The sequence below is a fragment of the Artibeus jamaicensis genome, unplaced genomic scaffold (assembly GCF_021234435.1).
Source record: "Artibeus jamaicensis isolate MK-2021 breed Jamaican fruit bat unplaced genomic scaffold, CSHL_Jam_final scaffold_1964, whole genome shotgun sequence".
Classification (NCBI taxonomy): domain Eukaryota; kingdom Metazoa; phylum Chordata; class Mammalia; order Chiroptera; family Phyllostomidae; genus Artibeus; species Artibeus jamaicensis.
This window is the reverse complement of record NW_026522030.1, coordinates 21,978,552-21,993,560: the sequence shown is the minus strand read 5'-3', so window position 1 is coordinate 21,993,560 and position 15,009 is coordinate 21,978,552. Positions and strand designations below refer to the sequence as shown.

The 15,009-nt window shown below is 42.9% G+C and overlaps 1 protein-coding gene across 3 annotated transcripts in view; it reads left to right on the top strand.

The window, feature by feature from the left end:
- Window positions 1–5,693: 5,693 nt before the first annotated feature.
- Window positions 5,694–15,009, top strand: part of PHF24 (PHD finger protein 24) — a 205,117-nt gene continuing 195,801 nt past the window's right edge. For all 3 annotated transcript variants that reach the window (XM_053656464.1, XM_053656468.1, XM_053656463.1), the window contains exon 1: window positions 5,694–5,823. The gene's annotated coding sequence lies outside the window, so the exon portion shown is untranslated. The remainder of the gene's footprint in view (window positions 5,824–15,009) is intronic.

Below are 15,009 nucleotides of genomic sequence, written 5' to 3'. Positions count from 1 at the left end.
ATTGATGGGCACTTAGGTTGCTCCCAGCACTTGGCTATTGTAAATTGTGTGCTGTGAACATTGGGGTAGATAAGTTCTTTTGCATTGGTGTTTCAGGATTGTTAGTGTATAGTCCCAGCAGTGAAATCGCCAGGTCAAAAGGCAGTTCCATTTTTAGTTTTCTGAGGAAATTCCATACTGTTTTCCACAGTGACTGTACCAGTCTGCATTCCCACCAACAGTGTACTAGGGTTCCCTTTCCTCCATAACCTCACCAGCACTTGTTTGTTGCTGTGTTTATGATGGCCATTCTTAATGGTGTGAGGTGGTATCTCATTGTGGTTTTAATTTGCATCTCTCTGATGGCTAGTGATACTGAACATCCTTTCATATGTCTCTGGGCCCTCTGTCCTCCTTGGAGAAGTGCCTATTCAGATCCTTTGCCCATTTTTTAATTGGATTGTTTTTCTTCCTGGAGTGGAGTCATATGAGTTCCTTACACATTTTAGAGACCAAACTTTTGTCCGAGGTATCATTTGCAAAAATGTTTTCTCATATGGTTGGTTCCCTTTTCATTTTGCTGATGTTTTCTTTAGCTGTGCAGAAGCTTTTTCTTTTGATGAAGTCCCATTTGCTTATTCTTTCCTTTATATTTCTTGCTCTAGGGGACATATTGGTGAAAATATTGCTGTTTGGAATATTTGAGATTTTCCTGCTTATGTTCTCCTCTAGGACATTTATGGTGTCACAATTTACATTTAAGTCTTTTATCCATCTTGAGTCTATTTTTGTGTATGGTGTAAGTTGGTGGTTGAGTTTTATCTTTCTGCATGTTAGCTGTCCAGCTATCTCAACACCATTTGTTGAAGAGGCTATTTTCACCCTATTTTATGCTCCTGCCCCCTTTGTCAAATATTAATTAACCATACAGACAGGGATTTATTTCTGGGCTCTCTGTTCTGTTCCATTGATCTACATGTCTGTTTTTATGCCAGTACCAGACTGTTTTGATTACAGTGGCCTTGTAATATAGTTTGATGTCAGGTATTGTGATCTCTCCTTTCTCAAAATTGCTGTGGCTATTCAGGGTCATTTATGGTTCCATATAAAGTTTTTAAATGTTCTATATCTGTGAAATATGTCATTGGTATTTTAATAGGGATTGTGTTGAATCTATAAGTTGCTTTGTGTAGTATGGACATTTTGATGATATTAATTCTTCCAATCCACAAGCATGGTACATGCTTCTGTTCGTTTGTGTCTTCTTTAATTTCTTTCTTCAGCACTGTATAGTTTTCAGAATACAGGGAAGACCATGTTCTTAAATCAGTAGAGTCTGACACTAACTGCATGGTTAGGGTCTGAACTGAATTGCAGTACATGAGATGGTAGCAGAATACCTTTCTGCTGGATATTTCCCCTTCTGTCTGGAAAAATCTTTTCTTTCTTTTATAATTCCTCCCTTGTTTGGAAAAGGGAAGGGTGTGTGCAGGGGAGTTGCCTGTTACTCTTTGAGGGTGGTTTATAGTGTTGCCTCCTTGGAGGCATTTGATCCATCAGTATCAAAGCTAGGGGGTCAGCGCTTGGTTCGAGATTGGAGGTCATGGTAAGGAATGCCTACCTCTTTCCCAGGTTTCTCCTCACCCCCAACTCTTCTCTGGTCTTAGATGCCTGGGGTGGGAGGAATGGGAAAGATGGGACCCAGTTGGTTCCCCAAATTCCCTGAGAACAATAATAAGTAGCAGGGTAAGGCTGGAGAAGGTTCCCTCCCAGGTTCTCCAGATCTTCCTAGGCCCATTACACATCCATCATCTGAGACCTGCTCCTCCATTGGACAAGCAGAGCTAAAGGGATCGTTCTTTGGAAGAAGGTCCACTTCCCCTATCTCACATCTTAGACTCCGGGGCTTCACCCTCCTGGCCCAGCCAGCACTGTCCCTCTTCCCTGCCCACCTATTTTCCTATGCCCAAAGCTGAGTCAGAGGAGTAACTTGAGGGAACCTGGCTTAGAGCACCCCCTCTTACCATGCTTTCCCAACTCTGGAAATTCAGAAGGGATTTCTTTTTTTTTAATTAAAAAATTATTGATTTGCGAGAAAGAGAAACAGCCAACCAGCTGTTGATTTGCTGTTCTACTTATTTATGCACTCATTGGTTGATATTTGTATGTGCCCTGACCAGGGATTGAACCCACAACCTTGGCATATGGGGACAACACTCAAAGCAACTGAGCTACCTGGCCAGGCCTAGAGAGCGGATTTCTGAGGAGAGGGATGGTTAGAGCACAGCAACACAAGGAAACTAGAATTGAGAGGGGAGCTAGTGCATTCCTCACCTGATGAGAGAGATGCAAGAGACAGGCCAGAAGAGGAGACCTCTCCTGAAATACTAATTGTGGAGTGCTATTCTGTTTTCCACTCCAGCCCTATAGCATATGATGTGACAGACCTAACTGTGGACCAGTTTTTCTACCTGATTTGTCTCTCATGCATCCATCTGTCCATCCTGTGTCTCTGTGTTTACCCATCTTTGTCTCTTTATCAGTCCATTCTTCTTCCATCTCTTTGTCTTCATCTCCATTTACTGATCTGTATGTTTAATCATCCATCTATTAATGCATTCATTTATCTGTTTACCAGTTATGGTAATAATTAACACTTGTTGATACTTAAGTGTCAGGCACCATGTTAAATGCTTTAAATTTATTGTCTCATAACAGAGCTATGAAGTAAAGTGCTGTGAGCTATGTTTTTGTCCGCACCAACACTTTTTTATCTTCTTTATGATTCCTTTCAGGACCTCCTTTCCTATTGTACGTGCTCTTGGTGAGTCTGTCAACCACAGTGGTGTTGACAGATCAGAGTACCCTGTTGCCTGGCCACTGTGACATAGTGAAGATCTGAGTATATGTTATAAACACAGTTAATCAGAGCTTTTCTTGAGAGTTGATGTTAGGAGAAAGAGGGATTCTATTTTAATTTTTAAAATAGATTCTATTTATGTATTTTTACTGAGAGGGGAAAGGAGGGAGAAAGACAGGGAGAGAAACATCGATATGAGAGAAACATTGATCTGTGGCCTCTCGAGTGCACCCCAACCAGTGACTGAACCTGCAATCCAGGCGTGTGCCCTGACCAGAAATCAAACCAGTGACCTTTCACTTTGTGGGATGACCCCCAACCAACTGAGCCATACCAGTCAGGGGAAGGGCCTCTGTTTTAGATTACTCACTATCAAATTTAGACCTCAGAGTTCAGTGGCCACATTTCCTGCTGCTAGAAGAATGAAGCCCTCACATAAGAAGAATTAGAAGTCTATTTAAGAGATGGTGATATCATCTGAACCTTAGACCTAGCCAGGGTTGAAGTAGACTCAATAGTCTTAATGGATCTACTTATGTGATGTGACACATTTAAGTTTATGCTTAAGCTAGTCTAAGTTGGGTTTTTATAATTTGCAATGGAAGGATCCCTGAATAATAATTACTGTATTATTATCCCCATTTTATAGGTGAGGAAACTGAAATCCATAAAGTTTAGTTTTCCAGCTTATAAATAGCATAACATTGGCTTTTGAAGCAAACCTTTGATCTACTACTTATAAACAGTAGTCCCCCTTATCTGTGGATTCACTTTCCACAACCCAAAAATATTACATGGAAAATTCCAGAAATAAACAACTCATAGGTATGAAGTTGCCTGCTGTCCTGAGTAGTGTGATGAAATCTTGTACCCATCATGCTCCATCCCACCTAGGATGTGAATTGTCCTTTTGTCCTGCATGTTCACGCTGTGTCTGCTACCTACCTGTCAGTCACTTAGTAGCCATCTTGCTTATCAGGTGGATTGTGGCAGTATCACAGAACTTGTTCAAGTAACTCTTACTTTACTTACTGGTGACCCCAAAGTATAACAGTAGTAACACTGGCAACTTGAATATGCTAACGAGAAACCATAACATGCTTCCTTTAAGTGTAAAGGTAAAAGTTCTCAGTAAGAAAAGAAAAAAATTGTATGCCGAAGTTGTTAAGATGTATGGTAAAAACAAATCTATCAGAGTAATTGTGAAGAAGGAAAAAGAAATTTGTGCTAGTTTGCTGAGAGAGAATATTTATTAGAGTATATTATAGTTATTGCTGTTAATCTCTTACTGTGCCCAATTTATAAATTAAACTTTATGATAGGTGTGCATGTATAGGAATAAACTGTATATGTAGGGTTTAGTACTCTCCAGTTTCAAGCATCCACTGGGGGTCTTGGAATATGTCCCCTGTAGGTAAGTGGGAACAACTGTATGTCTGCCCATGTGTTCATCCATCCACCCATCCATTCATCCATCCATCCATTTCATTCATTCATTTATCTGATCGTTTTTCAATGCTAGGACACCGAAGGCAATCAGACTTGTCTCACTTGCCAGCTCTAATTTTGAGGCTAGGTTTGGATCATGGGTTGGCAAACTGTTTCTGTAAAGGTGCAGATAGTAAATATATAAGGTTTTCTGGGCCATGCTGTCTCCGTAGAGACTACTCAGCTTTACTGTCATAGCCCCAAAGCAGCCATAGACAATATGTAAATGAACAGGCATGGCTGCATTCCAATAAAACTTTATTTATAAAACAGGTGGCAGGCAGGCTGAATTTGGCCCATGGGCCATAGTTTGCCAGTCCCTGGTCTGGATTAGGGTTGCTGTTGGGAACATGAGGAAGGAGTGGGAACATGCATGCCTTGAATCTCTCATTACTAATTCAGTGGACGCAACAGGATTTTTATGCTCAAACTCTTATGTTTGAATCTGGCTTTATGACCTTGGACAGATGAGGGAACAGGTGACAGTTTCCTCATCTGTAAAATGGGAACAATATATATTTTGTGAAGTTGTGTGTGTGCCTGACTCACAATGGGCACGTAGTGAAGGTCAGGTCTCTCCCCATTTCTCATTCACCACCTGGCGTGTGTCACCTGCATCAGGAGGCCTCTGTCTCCGGAGGTTGTCCTGGGATGCAGTGAGGGCAGTCGAGTCTGGCTTGCTGAGCTCAGGAGTCTGGCTTCTGAGCATGAGCTTTCATACAAGTTATAGAGATTAAGCTCTTGAAAACCCCCAATTTTTCTTTTTAATAGGCCTACCCCAGTTCTTATCTGCACTAGATAACCACTGGTTTTGCTGGTCCAGTGCCCAGCAAAACAAAGGGCTGTCTAGTCAACAAGCCCCATTAGACCTAGAAGCAGTTTACCCACCCTTTTATTAAGTGCACTGCTCAGGATATCACCTGGTCCCTCAGGTGGCTTTTCAACCTATTTCTCCCAAATATTCCCCCCTGGGAGGAAAGGCTGTGTCCAAGTGTGAGTGTGTGTTTGTGTGCCCATGTCTCTGTGTAATCATGTATGTCTGTATGTGCCGTGTGCCTGTAATGTGATTATATGCTTAAATATCTATGCTGTGTCCTTGACTGTGTGGTTGATTATATGACTGTGTATGTGTGTGTGAGTATGGACATATGTAGGTGGGTGAGGGTGTTGGTGCTTGTGTATGTGCCGGTGTATGTTCTATTTCTTCAGTCCATCACTTTGTGTCTCAACCTCACAAGGCCTGCAGGGGGCATCCAGTGCACAGGGAAAAGAGGATATGGAGCACCCCGAACCTCATGGAGCCTGCAGAGGGCGTCTAGTGTGTAGAGAAAAGGGGATGTCTGGCTCCTGGCCTGTGGAATGGGGCTCTGGGCCTGAAGAGGCTGAGTTGTCTTGTTCCATAAAGGAGTTGCGCAGGACCGGAAAGATGGTGAACTCTGCCTGCCCAGGACAAAGCTAGAGGAAACTCTGGCGGAGGTCCGTAGCAGTCCTGACGTGTAAGTTGGTCGTCCCACCTGGGTAAAGGGGCGAAAGACTAATCCAACCGTGCAGTAGCTGGTTCCCTCCGACGTTTCCCTCAGGATAGCTGGCGCTCTCAAAGAACTCCTCCCACGCATGCAATTTTATCCGGTAAAGGGAATGATTAGAGTTCTTGGGGCCAGAAAGGAGCTGGAAATGAGCAAGACACCAGATGAATCAGTTCCTGAAAGTCCCTCATCTTGGGAAGGAATTCTCTGTACACTCCGTCCTTCTCCAAACCCTCTCTATATCCAGAGGTTCCCAGCCCAGCCAGAGGGGCAGAGCTAGCCCTTCAGCCCCAGAGTGTGGGACATTGGAATAGGGGAGAGTCTTGAGCAATATTCCCCCCACCCCCCCACCCCCGCCTTCTCTGCCTCTGCCCCCTGGAGCTTGAAGTAAAGCCACTGCCAGGGTTTCCTGAACAACCCCCTCCTTTACTTCCTGCAGTTTGGATCACTCTGGATTTTAGAGTTTCTGGGTATGGGCTGAGCTTGCTTGGGAAAAGTGCAGGAGACTGGAGCCCTTGATCCCAGAGCGGAAGGCGACCTACATGGCTGGCTGATGACAAGGAGCCCTGGGGGTTCAGAGAGAGGGCAGGAGAAGCTGCATGGAGGAGGGAGCTCTGCAGAGCCTTGAAGATGGGTGAGGCAGGAGGGAAGACATTCTAGGTAGAATGAACATCAAGCAAAGGCTCAGAGGAAGGGCAGGGGTTTGTAATTAATCCGAGTGTGGGTAAGGTAGCAGGGGGGTAATTGGTGAAAGAGGCTATGTATGGGGGTAATCCCTGGGGTATTTGGGGGCATTTCTTGGTGACGCCATGCTAGTGGTCAAAGTTAATAGAAGGCTCCTGTAACCTGAATCAGGCAGGACCACCAGGGGGGCTAGTATCCTTTGGTTGTGAGGGTTTGGTTCCTTAGCAGGCCTAGAATGTCAGCCAGCTGAAGTGCTAGTTAGCAGTACAAGGAATGAGCCATAGAGAAAGTGTGGTAAACACAATTCTGAGATTCCTGCCCCCTGGTGTGCAAGCTTTAAAGGGATTTTTGCCCTTTGACTTGTGAATATGATGGGATTAAGTTATTATGGTAAAATGAAGGGATTTTGCAAATGGAATTAAGGTCTAATCAGTTGACTTTGAATTAGTCAAAAGGGAGATTACTCTAGTTGGGCCTGACCTTTTTTAAAGGTGAGCCCTTTAAAAAAGATGTCTAGACTCATGGACAATAACAAGGGGTGGGATAGAAATGGGAGGGAGGTAGGGAGGGCTGAGCTGGGCTGGGGTAAAAAGGCAGAAAACTGTACTTGAACAACTTAAAAAATGTCTAGACTGGTACAACCACTGTGGAAAACAGTATGGAATTTTCTCTGAAAACTAAAAATGGACCTACCTTTTGACCCAGCAATTCCACTGCTGGGATTATATCCTAAGAACCCTAAAACACCAATCCAAAAGAACCTATGCACCCCAATGTTCATAGCTGCACAATTTACAATAGCCAAGAGCTGGAAGCAACCTTGGTGCCCATCAGTAAATGAATAGATCAAAAAATTATGGTACATGTACACAATGGAATTCTATGCAGCAGAAAGAAAGAAGGAGCTCCTATCCTTTGCAACAGCATGAATGGAACTGGAAAGCATTATGCTGAGTGAAATAAGCCAGGCGTTGAAAGACAAATACCATATGATCTCACCTTTAACAGAAAGCTAAACAACAAAACAAACAAGCAAGCAAAATATAACCTAAGACACTGAAATAGAGAACAGGGGGACAGTGACCAGAGAAAAGAGGGGAGGGAATTTCAGGGGAAAAAGGGGAAGGATTTACAGGAACTAGTATAAAGGACACATGGACAACAACTAAGGGGGATGGAAATGGGAGGGAGGTGGGGAGCACTGGGGGGGTGAGCTGGCATGGGAGTAAAAGACAGAAAACTGTACTTGAACAATGATTAAATAAAAAAATATATATGAAAAAATCTAGAGATAACAAATAAGAAGCAGTAGAAAATAATCTCATTTGGCCTTGAAAAAGCAAGCACCATGTTGTGGAGAGGGCCATGTGGCGGGTAGTGGCAGGTAGCTCTAAGATCTTAAGGCCTCAGTCCTACAACCACAACTGCCAATGCCCAGTGAATCTGCAAGAGGACTCCAAGCCTGAGATGAGATTGCAGCCCTGACTGATGCCTGAGTGAGACCCTGAGCCCGGTGAGACCCTGAACAGAGGACCCTGTCAACATGTACCTGGACTCTTCACCCACAGAAACTGGGAGTTGATAAATCTGGATTATTTGAAGCTGCTAAATTTGTGGCAATTTGTTACACAGCAATAGAAAATTAATATAAGAATGCAGTAGTAAATGCTTATACTTAAGCCCCAGGATCAGTTTCAGAACTACTTGACAGAGAGATCTGATCAGATCACTAGGGAGGAGAAGAGAGGGGCCATAGGAGGAGGTTGCCAGAGGCAGTGGTATATGGCCTAGGATGGGATTGGCTGAGAAGCTGAATACCTCTGGAGTGCATGGAATTATGGACCACATGATGTAAAATAAAAGGAGGGCAGAGGCTAGCTCTCAGGCTCTCTGCCTTGAGGATGCCTGGATGATCATGCTGCAGCTGCCTGCATTTCCCAAAGGATGGTGTTTTGATGGGAGAAGAAACTCCAGGTGTAGCCTAGAATCAGGCTGGCCCAGCAGAGGGAGGCAGGGTTATTCTTTGGGTGTTCTGGAGAGGATGAGCTCTGAGGCAGAAGCCTGCCATTTTTCAAAATTGTGTGGCTTTTGTATCTTAGGTTGCTCTGGTTTGTAAACTAATCTTATAGAAATAAGGTAATTAATATTTCATATAATAAGGGCTTGGTGATGATGAACTCCTTGAATTTGATCTTATCTGAGAAGCACTTTATCTGTCCTTCCATTCTAAATGAAAGCTTTGCTGGATAGAGCAATCTTGGTTGTAGGTCTTTGGTTTTCATGACTTGGAATGCTTCTTTCCAGCCCCTTCTTGCCTGTATAGAACAAATGTAATGGCATAATCAATAAAATAAAAAAATTAAAATTAAAAAAAGAAATAAGGTAATTAAAAACTAACAGGAGAAATGATAAGGGAACTCACGAGTTAAAGATTTTTGGCCTTTAAAAAATTAAAAAAAAACAAAAACAGGTGGCTTCCAGTCAAGATGGAGGTGTAGGTAGACACACTTCACCTCCTTATGCAACCACAGGGAGAATCACAACTATTTCTCAAAATAAATAACTAGAACTGTCAGAAAATTGGGCTCTATAGAAGTCCGACAACCAAGAATTTATTTATTTATTTTAGGTATATTTTACTAATTATGATATTACAGTCATCACATTTAGTTCTCCCCTTTATCCCCCTCTGCCCTGCATCCCTCCTTCCTCCAGCATTTTGACCTCCCACGCTTAGTTTATGTCCACAGGTCGTACATTAAAGCTCTTTGGCTTCTCCATTTCCTATAGACCTCTTAACCTCCCCCTGTTTGTTTTGTACCTACCAATTATGTTGCTTCTTTTTTCAAATAGATTTTATTTATTTATTTAATTTTTTAGAGAGAAGGGAAGGGAGGGGGAAGGAGAGGGAGAGAAACATCAATGTGTGGTTGCCTCTCCAGTGCCCCCTACTGGGGACTTGGTCTGAAACCCAGGCATGTGCCCTTTAACATTTCATATAATAAGAGCTTGGTGATGATGAACTTCTTTAACTTGACCTTACCTAAGCACTTTTTTTGCCCTCCCATTCTAAATGATAGCTTTGCTGGATAGAGTCATCTTGGATATAGGTCCTTGCCTTTCATGACTTTGAAAGCTTCTTGCCAGCCCCTTCTTCCCTATAAGGTTTCTTTTGAGAAATCAGCTGATAACTTATGGGAACTACTTTGTAGGTAACTGTCTCCTTTTCTCTTGCCGCTTTTAAGATTCTCTCCTTATCTTTAATTTTGTGTAATTTAATTATGATGATGGGTCTTGGTGGACCCTCCTTGGGTCCAACTTTTTTGGGACTCTCTGAGCTTCCTGTATTTGCCTGTCTATTTCTTATGTCATATTGGGGAAGTTTTCTTCATTACTTTTTCAAATAAGTTTTTAATTTCTTGCTTTTCCTCTTCTTCTGGCATCCCTATGATTTGGATGTTGGTATGTTTGATGATGTCCCTGAGACTTCTTATCCTGTCCTCATTTCTTTATTATTTTTTTTCTTCTTGCTGTTCTGATACAATGCTTTTTCCTTCCTTATGTTCCAAGCCATTCATTTAATACTCATTTTCATCCCTTCACTGTTGGTTCCCTGTAGATTTTTCTTTGTTTCAATTAATGTAATCTTAATTTCTGCCTGGGTCATTTTTATGCTGTTGCCATAATCAGTGAGTCCTTTGAGCATCCTGATAACCAGTGTTTTGAACTCTGCATCTGATAGGCTGGTTGTCTCCCTTTTGTTTTGTTTTATTTTATTTTTCTGGATTTTTGTTCTGTTCTTTCAATTGGGCCATATTTCTTTGTCTCCTTAATTTGGCAACCTCCCTGTTTCTGTTTCTGTACATTAGGTAGAGCTTCTTTGACTCCCTGTCTTAGTAACGTGGCCTATTGTAGAAGAGCAGATTTGTAAATTTTGTAGGGTGGTCCCTTAGGTGATCACCAGAGTGAGGCAACCCATTTCATCACTCTGTGGCTCTGTATGGCAGGAGGGCTCAGAGAGGGGGCAGTGCTGCTGCCTGGCTTCTGGAGGTTTGCCTGGGAGGAAGCTGCCTCACAGCGCTCATCCTGTTTCCAGTCTTCTCACTTTCTCCCTGTATGCCATTTGTGCCCTTCTGGCTGTTGCCCGGCACTCAATCCGAGAGGGAATGGATCTGTGTAAGTCCTAAGTCCATGTGGGCCCTTTAAAATGAATCTTCTGATAATCAAGAAGTTTCTTCTGCCACCCTAAACCCCACTGGTTTTTACAGCTGGAAGTTATGGAAATTTATCTTCAGGCACTAGAACGCTGGGCTGCTGAGTGGTCGGGTTTGGGCTGGGATTCTTCACTCCTGAGATATCCCTTCTGATTTTTTGTCTTTAAAGATTTTATTTATTTATTTTTAGAGAATGGAAGGGAGGGAGAAAGAGATGGAGAAAAACATTAACACGTGGTTGCTTCTTGCATGCCTCCAAATGGGGGGACCTGGCCTGCAACCCAGGCATGTGCCCTAACTGGGAATCGAACCAGTGACCTTTTGGTTCACAGGCTGGTACTCAATCCACTGAGCCACACCAGCCAGGGCTGCCTTCTGATTTTTATCTACCACATGTGAATGTGGGATGTCTGTTCTGCCACTTCTCCACGCTACTCCTCAAGCTCCACACCACTCCTGGGGCTCTGTGCCTCTCCCTACCTCTCTACCTCTTTCCACATCTCCACCCCTTTTAAATGTCTGGGTAAATATGGCATCTTAAATCCTTGCTTGCTGGACTTCCATACAGCTTGATTTTCTGGATGATATTTGTTTTGTAGTCTAGATGGAGTTTCTTTTGTAGTTGTGGAAGTAGGCAAAGCATGTTTACCTACACCTCCATCTTGATCGGAAGTCTGATTTTAGCCTTAATTGATAGGCTTATGTGACTAATGAATGTGGAAAACTGTTACTCCAAAATTGTGTAGCTTCAGAATAAAGACTCCTTTCATTTATCACCAAAGCTTTGCGCTGGAATTTTGCCCAGACAGTGGTGGTGGGCAGCAGGCCCCCACTTGCTGTTTGGTAACATACTGGCTGTAGTTTTTATTTGTATTTCCTTACTTCTTGTGAGATGTTGCTATTTCTTTAAATGAATGCCTTTTCTTTGTTTTTAGATTTTATTAAAATCTTTTTTTTTGATAGAGGGGAAGGGAAGGAGAGAAAGATCAAGGTGTGGTTGTCTCTCATGTGCCCCAAACTAGGGACCTGGCCTGCAACTCAGGCATGTGTTCTGACTGGGACTCTTTGGTGCTCAGGCCTGTGCTCAATCCACTGAGCTATACTAGCCAGGTCTGAATCCCCTTTTCTTTCATTCTCCTTTATTCCATCCTTGAATATAGGTTGTTGTGATGAGATTACTATTATTCAGCAAGATTGTGGTTTGCTTTTCCTCCTGGAAGTCACCCACTTGAAATTGGGCATGGCTGTGTAACCTACTTTGGCCAATTAACTATGTGCAGAAATTGCATGTGTATTTTATGGAGAGAAGCATTTGAGTACTTGCTGTTCTTCCTTGCTGTTTTCCCTGGCTGAAGCAATCATGGAAACATGTGCTGAGATAAAGGAGCATGCCAAAAGTCAAGGTGGCATGCAATGTTGAACCACCACAGGGTGTGCAGTTGCACTTAAGACATTCCTAGACCCACAGCAGGTTTGGTATGCATGGGAAATAGAATTTTGTTGTGTTAAGCCACTCAGACTTAGGTGTCATTTATTACTGTAACATAACGCAGCCTATTCTGACTAATCAGATGTGTTGATGGTAGTTTTCAGGTGTTGTAGAATAGAGAGATGAGATTACAAAACTAAAAAAGCCTGAGCTGTTGGATTTGGAATTAGATTTTGCTGTGGGCTAAATCATATCCTTCCAGAACTCATAAGTTGGAGACCTAAACTTCATTGTGACTATATCTGGAGATAGGCTATTTAGGAAGTAATTTCAGTTAAATGAGGTCTTAAGGGCAGGGTCCTAATCTGATAGGACTATGGCCTTATAAGAAGAGAGAAAGAGAGAGATTTCTCTGCCATATGAGGACACAGTGGGAAGGCATCCATCTGCATGACAGGAAGAGGGCTATTACCAGAAGCCAACTATATTGGCACATTTATCTTGAACCTCTAACCTCCAGAACTGTGAGAAAATCAATTTCTGTTGTTTAAACCATCCATTCTATGGTATTTTATTATGGTAGTCCAGGCCAACTAAGACAGATGTTTTACTTGCTAAAGGATCTGATTAGTCTGTTTTGGGGGAGTAGTAAAATTTTTTGATTATATAAGCAAGAGTGATATTTTAGGTGATATCCTTAATGTTTTAATAAGTCTTAGGAAGAAGGATGCATATTGATGTAGCATAGCCATAGGGTGGACTACAGAGATATTTATTATTATTTTTTTCACTGCCCTCAACCTTAACCCCTTTCTATGATTTGAGGAATTTCCTATCATATGAGTTGTAGTTACCAATAGAATGTGCCTTCCATCATATAACTCCCCACCAAAGGTCACATACTAATTTTCCTAGCTGTCTTTGCAGCTAGGACTTGGGCACATGACTTAGGCTGATCCAATCAAAAGCACCTTTCAAGAACTTTGAATAGGAGCTAGTAGTGATGCGCAGGAGCAGGGTTAGTAGAAAACCCATTTTGGTGGTGGTTGGAGTGGTGGCAGAGGTCATGCCTGTCTTCCAGGGGCAGCTGAGTTGTGATTCCAGAGGTGGAATTTGGCAGGCTGACCACCTCCCACCTCCCTTCAAAAAGGGCTTGCAGCAACAAGTACTACTGTATCTAAATATTTAAAAGTTATAGCCTTGATCAGCATGGCTCAGTTGGTGGGGCATTGCTCCACAAAGCAACAAGTCACTGGTTTGAGTCCTGGTGAGGGTCATGACACATGTCATGTGAGTTCGGTCCTCAGTTGGGGCATGTTTCTCTCTCACATTGATGTTTCTCTTCTTTGTTTTTCTTTTGAAATTTTATTTATTTAATTTTAGAGAGAGGGAAAGGGAAGGAGAAAGAGGGAGAGAAACATCAATGTGTGGTTGCCTCTTGCATGCTCCAAACTGGGGACCTGGCCCACAACACAGGCATGTGCCTTGACTGGGAATTGAACCAGTGAGCCTTTGGTTCATAGGCCTCCTCTCAATCTACTGAGCTACACCACCCAGGCCTCTCTCTCTTTCTTTCTCCATCCCTTCCCCTCTCTAAAAAATAAATAAAATCTTTAAAAATATATTTTAAAGTTATAAATAAAATTAACAAATTGTCAAATAAAAACATCTCTCTTACTACTTAGAAAAATACACTTTCAAAACAACTTGAAAACCAGGTTCAAGTTTATATTTTTGGATCTTTGGAGTTCCATGATGGAATGAGGTGGTAAGGGGACAGCCAAGCTTCAGTGCCCAACTTGTCCACCTTCTGTCCCCAACCCTCATCTTACTAGGCTTGGTTCCATCTTGCACTATGGAGGGCCCCATGTGCCTGGTGCAGACACTCCAGCCCCATACATACAAGCCCTTTCCACATTACCTGGCAATAGCTACCTGTTGGCCATCGTCTGTAGAGCTGGCTACAAAATAGTGTGCATATCAGTGACACAGTCTACCCTAGGAAGGACAGATCTGAGGAACACATCTGCGTGATTCTGGTAGTTGTTTGGGACAACTTGGTCAGGGAATGGTCTAGTCTTTAGTTCCTGAAATGTGATCTGGAATAAGAACGAGCTCCAGGTGGGCATGCCCCTTAGCTCTTTGTACCAACGATATGACTGGAGGAGGGCCAGAGCAGGGCCCTCTAACACATGAAATTCAGGACAGGGGCCTCAGATATCTGGATGTAAGAGTGGCACTGGCATATGGCATCTCTTTCTGGTGGTATCACCATGCTGTTCTGGAGGGCTGTCTGGACTGTTCTGGCTCTCCTGCCTGCTTTGTGAGTGGTCTGGCTGCCCAGGCTCCCTTATTATTCCATTTCCTGCACCATCCCAGGGTCTTTTCAGTAATTCATTTTTCTGTTTAAATCAGCTAGTGAGTTTCAGTGGTTTAAGTAAGAATCCCAATTAATCTTTTTTTTGGGGGGGGTTGACCCTATGTCATGTCAGTTTTGAGATTACCAAGGGCCCCACACTAACAGATACTGTGATACTTAGGGTTGCTATACCAGAAGGTGCCATTTACATAGACTGAAGGGCAAATGATGTCCCTGGAGTTGCGCAATGTTGCTGCCCTGCCTGACAGGCATGGGTATTCCTGACAGTGCTAGGATTTCCCAAGAGGAGTGGTGGTCTGATTATAATGGGGGACCTTGACATTAATGGGGTCCTGTCAGCAATGGGGACACCAATAAATATTGGTATGTTCTGCCAGGAGCAATCACCTTGAATTGATGGAGGGCTTGAGTGTTGTGCCCCTTGTCGTCTGATAGGTATGGATGGGGTC